The 11,340-nt window shown below is 37.8% G+C and overlaps 1 protein-coding gene across 1 annotated transcript in view; it reads left to right on the top strand.

Moving 5' to 3' along the window:
- The first annotated feature begins 5,463 nt into the window (after positions 1-5,463).
- LOC106053183 (FYVE, RhoGEF and PH domain-containing protein 4-like) overlaps positions 5,464-11,340 on the top strand; it is a 117,362-nt gene continuing 111,485 nt past the window's right edge. The window contains exon 1 of the mRNA XM_056027658.1: positions 5,464-5,986. The gene's annotated coding sequence lies outside the window, so the exon portion shown is untranslated. The remainder of the gene's footprint in view (positions 5,987-11,340) is intronic.

Below are 11,340 nucleotides of genomic sequence, written 5' to 3'. Positions count from 1 at the left end.
ACAAGATATAACTCAATATTAAACGTCTTTTCTGTCTCAAGTCTCTTGCAAGTTTCTCTCTACTCAACTTTCACACTAGTAATTATTAGCTTGAATTACGACAGACTACCTCGTGGTTTCATCAGAAGTCTTCAATCTACACAACCAAACACATCCGCCATATTTCCCTCGTGGTTAAATCAGAAACGCACACGTACTTTTTATAGCAATAGGTCATTGGGGAGAATGACCGGAAGTGTGTAACTTTTAGACTGTGATGATTAGTGAAAATAAATTTTTTATGTCTGTTCATACGACAAATTTAATTTAGTGATTTACTATCTACGTCACCTGTCTTTTTTTTTTTATTCAGTAGAAGATTACATTGCCAAAACCACATAAGACAAAACCGTAAGTTCTATGTTTTCACAACAATTAAGGTTAACATTGTTCTTAAATTGCTCAAACTTGACGATCATTAGGTTGTCTACTGTCCTCCGTTGTAGACACATGTACGTATACATGTGTTATACATGTCAAACGATACCGAAGTCCTTGGAATTGGAATTCTTTCGAAAGGAACTATGGAAGCCCAAAAATTCCGAGAAACATTTTTTAAATTGTTTTTGTTGATGCGTTTACCAGCTGACAAGCATGAATTCCTATTGTAACTTTTTTATGTACAACAAAATGTACTTAGAAATAGACTAATCAACGCAAAAATGTTCCTGAACATCACTCAGTCATTATCACGTTGTTTATAAGTCATGTGTCCAGCGCCATTGTATACAGGCTAAAAGGTATAATGGAACTTTATTACTATGACTGCTTTTTCCAAATCACTAGTAGAGAAAACTCTACAAGTTGACAGACCTAGACCGGCACCGGTTTTCACATGTTGACTTGTCATTAAACAAAGATTGAGACTAATCAGCATTTCAGTGAGCTCATGAGGAATTTAGTGGACTAGATATAATCTAAGTTGATTATGCTTTCTAGTATGTCTGGTCTGGCGATAATCTTTTCCCCAATGAAATCCAGGGACAACTAATCTCCACCAGTTGACACCAAGACTATGCCTATTACAAGCTCTCCCGACATGACCAACATATAATTTTTCATCCCAGAGCCGGAAACAGCAGATTGAGACATGTTCCGGAAGTTAAAAATAGGGACTAATGAGATTTTCCCTTGTGGAGCATCACAAGAGAATGCCGTCCATGTCCTTCAAGACTGCACGCTCTTTCGAGAGGCCCGAACTTTTCACAGGCAGAACCCCCCCCCCCCCTCACGCTTTTCTGGAAAAGATTTATACAGCAGTCTTAGTTTTTGTCTTATTTTTTTTATTCTCTCACTCTTTTTAAAGTACAAACATTCAAAGTGGCACATCATTTTAAATTATTTTCTGAACAAACACGTTCAACTGAATGGCTGTCTGTGTACAGTTGTGCTGCTAACGAGTTGGTCCTCTTAGCTTCAAAAGTTAAGTATTAAAAAAAAACTTTTGATTGGCCAAAGGGAGGTGAGGCCTGCAAATCAGACATTGACAAGAGTTATATCCCTTCATTTATATCTCAAAGTGAAATTTACGTCAAGTTTTTAGTAAGACATTTCGCATGTGAGAACAAAAACATCAAAATGCCAACTGCAGAGCACATGTCTGTTACATATCAAATGTTAAGCATATGTTTAGTGCAAGAAGTGATTGTTATTGATGAAGTCAGGGTCGTATCACTAGTCGTATCTCAGCAACGATTTAATTATTTTATTTGGTCATGGCAACATTTTTGTATGCTTGCAAATCTAACCGCACAATCAGGAAGTAGGATGCTAGCCATGTAATAGAGATATTCTACAAGGATCCTAGGTATCACCTATTAAGTAAAGTTAAGTTCCCCTTTCAGAGTTCGGAGTTCAGACCTTGCGATCTATAAGGCATATCTACAAAGACCGCACCACAAGTGAGAAAAATCAAAGTAGGATCATAATGGCAATGGGATCCCACGATGACCTTATGACCACTGTCAAACAAAGAGCAAACTTAAACTGTCTGGACAGATCAGGAGTTCGTCAGTGCTCGCAAAGATCTTCCAACAGGGAACAGTACCAGGGAAAAGTAGAAGATGCAAACAGAAAAAGCGATGGGAAGACAACATGAAGTAATGGCCTGGTCAGTCATGGAATGATATCTTAGTCCAGGCAAAATGCAGTGAGGAATTGAGGAAGACTGTCGAGTAACGGGTATATGGGAATAGAAAGTAAAAGTTTTGCTTATGCATCTGATATTTTCTTTTAATTACCTGTTAGTCTCTAGCTTGTAGACCTGATTCAGAAGCGTCACCAACGACTGCTCTGTTAATTGTTCTGAGTTGAAACTAACAAACAGGGAGATTAATCCTTCAGTGTTCACAGACATGGCTAAATTAGTAGGGTTTAGTCCCCTTAGATAATTGTTTACGCTATTTCTCCCACACGGTAACATGTTGCATGCTTCTAAGAGCTAGACATGAGTTTTTGCATAGAATGTTAGAATGTTGATTCAAGCCTACCAAGCTTGAATGGCTAACTAAATAATAGTCTGAGCACAATAATAATCAGGTTCTTATGAAGTTAAAGAAAACAGACAATAGTAGTTAATAAATGAACAAAAAAATATATCTTTACAGTGTGCACTATGGCTCAGATGTATTTTTGAGATAGGTTTGCATCTATAGTAGGACTACTGGCTCATTCAATTAGGTCACGTGATGTGTCATTGCTTACCTATTTTCAGTTTAGGAGCCAGAGGATACAGAACTGGGAAAAAGAAAAGGCAGTGAAACCATGTGGGACTAATTAAGTCATCCCGGTAATCTGAACTTAAAATCTTGACCCAGTTCAAGGAGACTGTGAGTAGAGCAATTGCATGGAACTGGGGGAGGGGGGGGAAGGAATGACCGATGAGGTGGGAAGAGGAAGCCAACCAGGTGAACATAACAAGAGTGAGAGAGGGGCGGGGTGTACACGCTAGATAGAAAGGAGGATGGTCAATTGCCTCTTTATTTTTTTTAAAGGCAACAGTAAAACGAAACAAAAAAAAAAAGCCTGGTAAAGGGGCACAGATGGCTTAGAACTTTTTTTCTTCTTCTAAATCCTTGTATGCCATACCTCATTATGAAATTAGTGTACATTGTTGTGTGTGTGTGTGTGTGTGTGTGTGTGTGTGTAAAGGATTGAAGGGTGTCGGTGTGAGGGCGAAGGTAAAGTGTGTGAGTGTGTCTGTGTTACTAATGTGCGTGTGTATATAAGAAGCAAAATAAAAGACTTTAAAAAAAAAAGCTTATACGAAGTGTAATTGCATCAATTAGCTGGATCAGTCATGTAATTAAATTTGTAATAGATCTAGACTAAGAATTATCAATCTGCTTGGTTAGAAATATTTTTATAAATTGTTTTTGTTTAGCGCAATTTTATGATGTTAGCTTTCTCAACGCGCTATGATCCTACAAGTAGGGGAAGGGCCTGGGGGGAGAAAGAAGGGGGATATCTGGGTAAACTTTACCATAATGGCTTTTTAATGCATTTTATAAATAATAAAAAAAAGTTGTAAGACTTGAATTCGAACTCGAGTGCTCAAGCTTCCGCAAGCCATTACACTAACCACTGTGCCAGCGAAGTGCTTATGAAAACAGTTTTTTATAGTTATCTATTGTTAGTTTAAGCCATCAATTAATTCACTACAAAAATGTATAAAGGGGACAAATTAAACTTATGCCACCACATCTGTCAAGTACAATTCTTTCCTTTTTCGATTCCAAAATAAATATTACCATTAATTTATTAAGTAATTGGTTACTTTTTGTTTTATGATTCTTGTTTTTTTTTTTCAAGTAAAAGAAATAATTTTGCAAAATTTCAACTTAATCTGGGAATGGGTGTGGTAGAAATAACGTGTACAAACATTTGACCAGACAGAGCGGGTAGATGTGGGATTTGTATAAAACAAGTGTAGACCTATGACCTGTATGGTTGGTGAGTCATAGGTGCACTGTGGTTTCTTAATTGTGCAAGATATACACCTATACTTTACATGTTCGAAATTTTTATCTTTAAAATATTAAAGAAATTATTAAAACAACATTAAAATGTATTATTCTTATTTTAGAAATGAACCAATGGCACTGCAAGGGTTGGAATTAATTAAAGGAAAAAAATCATTGTAATCCCTTGAACCGTGTCCACTGAACTGAAAGCCTGGCAAGTCTGCAGCAGTACCGCCCTCTGACAGGTAATCTTATAGATGGCCTTGAGGCTGTTTGTGAGGTCAATTGTTACTAACACCCCAAGCTTGGTTTATATTAATATTATTATAAAAGAAATGAGCTAATATTCATTCTCTTGCACTGCCAGGGTTGAGCTTCGTCAGAGAGAAACAAAATTCATCGTAGTCTATTCAACAAAGTACATTAAGTATTTTTCTGATGATGTGGCAGGTCTGCAGCAATTCTGCCCTTAAATAGATAATGAGGATCCTCCATGAATGCTTAGGGCTTTGAATGTGATTGCAATCAGTTGTCATTATCCCCTCAGTTGATATAACAACAGAGTGTATTATTTTAGAAAGTTTCCATAGTCACTTAATCTCTACGCTTAGATTTTCATGTTCGTTTTTCAATGTCAGTTGTCCTTGTATTGTGAGATAGTGGTACGGCGATGTCAATGATGGTTGAGGATTTTTCTTTTTTTTTTTCGATGAACAGTAAATCTGGGCGATTATTTTGTATTATAATTAATAAAAACGTAGAGAAATTAGATCTAAATCTACCCATTCAAAAATGGTTTTGTTTCTGTAGCTTCTCAATCGGTAATTTGTCGGAGGTGTGGACAGTAGGTGATGACAGACGTGGCTGGCTGGCATGCAATGCAAGCACGTGGCGTGTCATTAACTCTCCGGTGGTTTTAGTGGAGCGGGGAGGGGAATCGTAGAGGTTGAGCGGTTTGAACAGGAACGTTTAGCGGGGGGGGGGGGGCATGAAAAAAAAGGGGAGGGCGTGTAGTTTGAAACTGAACTTTTAGGCGTCATAAGAAAAACAAACATGTTCGACCGAAACGAATCTGGAGGGCTGACTTTGGGAGAGAGTGTGTGTAATGGGTGGCTGTGGATGTGTACTCTCATTTTATTGTTGGAGGGGGAAGGGGAGAGATAGAGAGAGAGCTTCCACCTCACGTGCCAGCAAGAACATTCATGCGTTTAAAACTTTCGTTACAGTGAGTATAGACAAGTATATGTCTTGCCAGGACATGGGCAGTCTTAGTGCGGGATTGGAAAGGGGGGGGGGGGGTGAGAGAAGAGCTGGTAGAGTCAAGGACGATAACCATATTCAGAAAAGCGAGGAGAGGCGGACGAATATTTTGACATTTTTTGAGTTATTTCCCCTCTATGTTCGGTAAGAATAAGGAGCGACAACCCACCCAGCACGTGATAAGTGTTTATATGGGAAAAAAAAAAACACGATGAGAGTGAGAGAGAGAAAATAAAGACATTTTAGACTTCAAGTCCTCCCAGCTCACTAGAAGTATTGACGTTCAGCGCTACTTTCGACCAGGGTGGGATAGTTGTGGCGGGCCATAAAGAAGACTTCGCTGCTCATCTACACACCCAAAAGGACAACATAAACATTCTTTTTTTCTGTAATATTTCGCTGACAACGCGGAAGCCGTGTATCAAGGCGCTGATCAAAATGTTTCGTTGCTTTGCAAAAAAAAAAAAGGAAATAAAGAAGAATACTTCACTTTTCATGTCTGTGGTTGAGGGATAGTGGCTCTAGTTTTGAAAGGATATATTTCACGTGGATGTCCCGGGATCCTGCGCATCGGGAAGAGATCTACTTTCTTTATCATCGGTCAAACGTTGAATGAAGACTGCCAACGCTGGTAATGAAGCTTGTCTTTCTAAAGTGATTGGCGAACTGTGTGGAACTTGGATTTCTTGCTGTGACTTTGATGTTTAAGTTGCAAGTGTCAACAGGTGCGTATTAGCAGTTGTATATTTGAATCTTTTAATTCATATCTTGTGATCTTAACCTATAAATTACAGTCTACTTCAAAAGAGAAGATAATTACGTTCTAAGCGCATCCATATTTTAATATAGGCATGAATTTTAATTAGAGACTTAACACTTTGGTAGTAAAGTAAAAAAGTAAAGTTCCCCTTTCAGACCTTGCGATCAATGGGGCTGATGATGTTAATGTCATCAGTTTCTTTGGCAAATGGTTAATGAGCAGGGTATCATGTGGTCAACACAACAACCAACCTCCTTTACTTTCCCCAACTTAAATCAGGTACCCATAAGAGTTGGGTGGACTCATGGGCGCCCTAAAAATAAAAAAAAATAAAAATTTCAGTCTTCACCGAGATTCGAACCCATGAACCCAGGTTCCGAAGCCAAGCGTATAACCACTCAGCTGATTTAAGCAATCCATTTCACTCTCTATTTGCATTTGGGAAGAAGTAGCACTTGTATTTTTTTATTTTATCTATCTGTGTTTTTCTGAGTATTTTATTAGGTTGTATACAAGGATTTATGTATTATTGTTGGGCTTACTTAACTTTTTAGTCTTTTGACCTGAATAATTCTACATTTTTAAAAAAATGATACCAAATGTACGAGTAGGCGCTTTCATTGTTGAATCTTTGAACTGCGTTGTAAGAGTGCTGAGACAATTGTGTGGAACCAAATATCTCTTTACTCCTTCTAATTTAGTAAATATTGAGACAGAGCGGTCTACTATCTACCAGTGACCATGTATGCTTTCTGTGAGATAGGCCATAGTTGTTGTACGATTGAATGTATCGATTCTTCCAGTGCAGTGAATCTTGTGTTGTTTCGTCAAGAAATTAGTATTTCCTGTTAACAAATTCCTGGACAAGTTCTTGAACTGCAAAAATCTATTTTTGATTACAGCCTTATCTGTGTACTCCACTATATGAATTATTGATCTTAATGGTTGCTACTATTTAGTAATATTTCCAGCCACTCTCTAGAAAGGAAGTTTTGAAACGGACGCACTCTTAAAAGAATTCCTAAACTACATCAACTCGTTTTTAGCAGCTAATCTTTACTATTGATATTTGTAATAAAAGAATGAAAGATTTTTTTTAAATACGCAGGTAGCGGTAAAAGCTTCTAGAGAGTATTTCTTAAACTGAAGCTATTTAATGTGTCAGTGAAGTGTCACATTACTGATTGTGTTTATTAATTCTCAATGAACACACAAGATATTGGATTTTCTTTTTTTGGTATCCCAACAGATGATTTGGATACCAAGTTGTTTCTCTTGTTTTACCGTGTCTTCACGCTTTCTCGTTTTTTTTCCTTACTCTCTTTTTTAAGTCTGCCTTCTCTCTCTCATTAACCCTCCTTCACCCAACCTCACTTTATCTTTATCCTCTCTCTCTCTCTCTCTCTCTCTCTCTCTCTCTCTCTTACAGTGCTTTTTTATGACGGTACTCACCGTTACGGAGTACCGGCACCTTTTTTGATGTGGAGAAAAAAATAAAACTTTTCTTGCATTTTAAAATTTATTAATTTTTTAGTAGTTAAAAGTTAGGCAATCCATCACTGAGTACCGGCACCTATTTGTTTACAAAAAAAGCACTGCTATGGTGTAGTGACCACAGTTCTGCTGTGTTGACCAATGTTATGCTGTATTGACCTCTGTTGTGCTATGTTGGCCACTTTTATGCTTTATTGACCTCTATTGTGCTATGTTAGCCACTGTTATGCTGTATTAACCGCTGTTGTGCTGTATTGACCATCTCTATGCTGTGCGAATTGGTGTGTTGTATTTTACCAACTTAAACTAGAAAAGATTACCACAAGAAAATGTAGACAGATAATATGACTAAATGTGGTGAATTTTGTGTCGACAAGTTACATGTGGTGGCTTCTGACCGAGAGGATTAAAGACTCGTGTTTGTGTACCGTAGCATGCAACCTATAATGTCAAGTGAATGAATCAGTAAATAGAGAGAACGCAGAACCTTTACAGATGAAAGAAAAAACAACATGAACATTACATAACGTGTGAAGTAGTTTTCAATCGATAAACCACCTACATTCCAGCTGATTTGAACTCACGGAGCTCACTCATGAGTGGGGTGTACTTGTCTAAATACGATGATACCGTAGAAATGTTAAGGCGTTAAAAATATGTTGCACGATTTGTCTCAATAACCAAGATTTGTATAAGTGGTTCTTACATTTGGAGAATGTCCAGCAATTAAAAAGTATGAAACACTAAAAATAAAATGAATTCCATAGTGCCTAATAAATCTAATAGAATCATAATGAAAAAAAAAATTACATGTTATTTCTGTAATTAAAGTGGATGAAACACACACAGACAACAAAATAAAGGAAATAGACTTCACGGGGACGGGGTGGTATAGGTTTGGAAAAAATATTTTCAGTGTTTACAGAAAGAATAGAAATAAAGAAAAAGAGTTCAGCTGTGAAATCACCTCCAGCTGACATCTGGAACTGGCTTGTCATGAGGAAATACAAGGTGCTAGCGCGTTCTGACCGTGTACACCTTAGTGTTCTGTGTGTGTGTTTGCTTGAAATAAAAATGAAATTATCTAATGAAGTAATTAGTTTAACCTTGAGAAGCTGAGCATCGTACACTAAAATAGTGAACGTGAAATAAAAAAAGAAAGGAAAACCCAATCTCTCTTTCCAGTGTAACATTTTCAATGCATATTCAGTTAATTAAACGTGAGAGTAACCTCCCTCCATTCCCCATTTTAATCCTATTACTTTTAGCTCCCACAAGTGTCCAAATGTTTTATCAATTCCCTCATTTCTGAAATCTCCGACAACACCAGTTGCCCAAAAATCATTTTAAAACTTAAACCTCCATCAATTGCCCAGATTGGGTCCTATCCTCTTGTAAAATGTATAACCTAATAGACATTTAAAAAAAAAACAATCTCCAAAACAATTTCCTCTTTTCCAACCTACTTACAAAGCAATTTGATTATCATCTTCTCGTTTGTTTTATAACTTTAAAATTCATTTCACTTATAGCATCCAAAGCAATTTAATTTTTTCCATAAAATCTATCAGCCCTTTCATTTGTGTCCAAACTATCTTCACACACACGCTATTTGTCAAGCCAATTTTAAGTACACATAATCTCAGAATCATTTATTTCTCCAAGTAAGACTCGTCAATCTTGTTGGGCTTCAATTTATCCAAACAAGTTTATTTATGAATAGCCTAGACACTAGGCTCGACCATCATCTATAATTCATGTACTCCAACGATCTCAGATTAACAAATATATCAGCCATAACCATAGTACAACAAATCTCAGCTGTCTCTACCCTCTCTACTTTTTTTCCCACTGTTTCTCTTTCCTCTTCTGCCTCAAACTCTCCTTTTTTTCCCCTCAAACATTGAGTATGTTTACATTAAGCGACAGAACCATGCTGAGGGATAGAATGAAAGTCCCAGGAAGATCGATGAGCTGCTATGTCGCTGTAATCTGTAATGTATCTGTGAGTGACTATAGGCTATTGGAACAATGTTGCTTATACTGTGACAATATCCTCTCTACATCATGTCTATAAATAGGCTTTGTCTGTAATTACTGTATCTATGAGTTACTATTGGTTATTGTTACATAGTGGCTTATACTGTGACAATATCTCTCCACATCCTATCTATAAATAGGCTTTATCTGTAATTACTGTATCTATGAGTTACTATTGGCTATTGGAACATAGTGGCTTATACTGTGACAATATCCTCTCCACATCCTGGTTATAAATAAACTTTATCCTGGAACATAGTATAAAAAAATCGCTAATAGAGACAGGATTACTGGAGCGATTGGACCCCACGATGACCTGCTAATAGAGACAGGATTACTGCAGCGATTGGACCCCAAGATGACCTACTAAGAGACAGGATTACTGGAGAGATTGGACCCCACGGTGACCTGCTAATAGAGACAGGATTACTGCAGCGATTGGACCCCACGATGACCTGCTAATAGAGACAGAATTACTGCAGCGATTAGACCCAACGATGATCGGATAATAGAGACAGGATTACTGGAGGGAGTGGACCCCACGATGACCTGCTAATAGAGACAGGATTACTGGAGGGAGTGGACCCCACGATGACCTGCTAATAGAGACAGGATTACTGGAGGGAGTGGACCCCACGATGACCTGCTAATAGAGACAGAATTACTGCAGCGATTAGACCCAACGATGATCGGATAATAGAGACAGGATTACTGGAGGGAGTGGACCCCACGATGACCTGCTAATAGAGACAGTATTACTGGAGGGAGTGGACCCCACGATGACCTGCTAATAGAGACAGTATTACTGGAGCGATTGGACCCCACGATGATCTGCTAATAGAGATAGGATTACAGGAGCGATTGGACCCTATGATGACCTGCTAATAGAGACAGTATTGCTGGAGCGATTGGACCCCACGATGACCTGCTAATAGAGACAGGATTACTGGAGCGATTGGACCCCACGATGACCTGATAATAGAGACAGTATTACTGCAGCGATTGGACCCCACGATGACCTGCTAATAGAGACAGTACCTATAAAAATAAAATATATAAAAATATAGCTCTGGGAGCGCAAGCTCACATATATTTCATTGATGTGGTTTTCTACAAGGTCTTAGGGGATGGTAAAGACTTTCCTTCAGCGAACAGTACCAGGAAAAAGAAGAAGAGGCAGAAAGAGAAAGTAATGGGAAAACAACATTGAATGAGGCTCTATTCTAGGCAAAAGACAGAGGAATGGAGAAAGACGGTTGACAAATCTTGTGTGGTGTCCCAACGGTCCAACTTGTGTGGTGCCCCAACGGTCCAACAGACTTAGGGAAAGCCTCGTTTGATCATATTAGCTTTATGCCAGTGTTCGCAGATTTATTAAATTTTGTGATTTCCCTATCAAACGTTTATTATCCAATAGATAAATAAACTTAGTACCCCTGAATGCATTTCTGTTGATATAGTCTGTCTAGGCACTCTTAGAAACATTAAGCTATATCAAACCTGTTGGAGAGGACTGTCTGTAAAAGAAGCAAATATGAAAATAAAAGTAATTGGTATAAAACTGAAGCATTTATCATCTAGATTTGTACAGCCAGGAGAATTTCTATCTTAATTGAATTGCGTGTTTAATTGCAAACTATTGCTTTGCATTTACATAGTTTGGTGCAGAGAGATCTCTTCCATACCAGGCCTGTTGGACTTCACAGACCGCACATTTAAATAAGCAGAGTGCTAGAGCTACGATAATTAGTTGATTTTTTTTCTGGGATGCATTCCAAGATTAAA

This window comes from Biomphalaria glabrata, chromosome 4 (genome assembly GCF_947242115.1).
Source record: "Biomphalaria glabrata chromosome 4, xgBioGlab47.1, whole genome shotgun sequence".
Classification (NCBI taxonomy): Eukaryota; Metazoa; Mollusca; class Gastropoda; family Planorbidae; genus Biomphalaria; species Biomphalaria glabrata.
This window is presented reverse-complemented; position numbering and strand designations above follow the sequence as displayed.